The sequence below is a fragment of the Hyla sarda genome, unplaced genomic scaffold (genome assembly GCF_029499605.1).
Source record: "Hyla sarda isolate aHylSar1 unplaced genomic scaffold, aHylSar1.hap1 scaffold_754, whole genome shotgun sequence".
In the NCBI taxonomy this organism is placed as follows: Eukaryota; Metazoa; Chordata; class Amphibia; order Anura; family Hylidae; genus Hyla; species Hyla sarda.
In genome coordinates, this window is record NW_026610778.1 from 107,501 (window position 1) to 108,611 (window position 1,111).

Sequence of the window (1,111 nt, forward strand, 5' to 3'; positions counted from 1 at the left end):
CAGGGACCCGCGCCTCCCGCCCTTGATCCTTCTCAAATGTCCCGAGGCCTGGAAGTCCGTCAGGGGAGCCTTCCGGAGGCCTCGCCCGGGTTCGGTGCACCCTGCCTGGGCACAGGGACACACACTTACCCCTGGCCGACAACCAGACTTTGACATTTTTCCGTCTGGCCCACCCCGGGGGGGGGGTCCAGGGGCATCGGGGGCCCTCGGCCGACCAGACGTCGTACTCGCTCGACTATGTCGAATATGTCGACGCTTCCCCTTCCCCGCCGCGGGGGGGTCCGCGTCGACGATCCTTTGCCCAAGGATAGCGCGCCCTGCCTGGGTACAGGGACCCGCGCCTCCCGCCCTTGATCCTTCTCAAATGTCCCGAGGCCTGGAAGTCCGTCAGGGGAGCCTTCCGGAGGCCTCGCCCGGGTTCGGTGCACCCTGCCTGGGCACAGGGACACACACTTACCCCTGGCCGACAACCAGACTTTGACATTTTTCCGTCTGGCCCACCCCGGGGGGGGGGTCCAGGGGCGTCGGGGGCCCTCGGCCGACCGGACGTCGTACTCGCTCGACTATGTCGAATATGTCGACGCTTCCCCTTCCCCGCCGCGGGAGGGCCGCGTCGACGATCCTTTGCCCAAGGATAGCGCGCCCTGCCTGGGTACAGGGACCCGCGCCTCCCGCCCTTGATCCTTCTCAAATGTCCCGAGGCCTGGAAGTCCGTCAGGGGAGCCTTCCGGAGGCCTCGCCCGGGTTCGGTGCACCCTGCCTGGGCACAGGGACACACACTTACCCCTGGCCGACAACCAGACTTTGACATTTTTCCGTCTGGCCCACCCCGGGGGGGGTCCAGGGGCGTCGGGGGCCCTCGGCCGACCGGACGTCGTACTCGCTCGACTATGTCGAATATGTCGACGCTTCCCCTTCCCCGCCGCGGGAGGGCCGCGTCGACGATCCTTTGCCCAAGGATAGCGCGCCCTGCCTGGGTACAGGGACCCGCGCCTCCCGCCCTTGATCCTTCTCAAATGTCCCGAGGCCTGGAAGTCCGTCAGGGGAGCCTTCCGGAGGCCTCGCCCGGGTTCGGTGCACCCTGCCTGGGCACAGGGACACACACTTACCC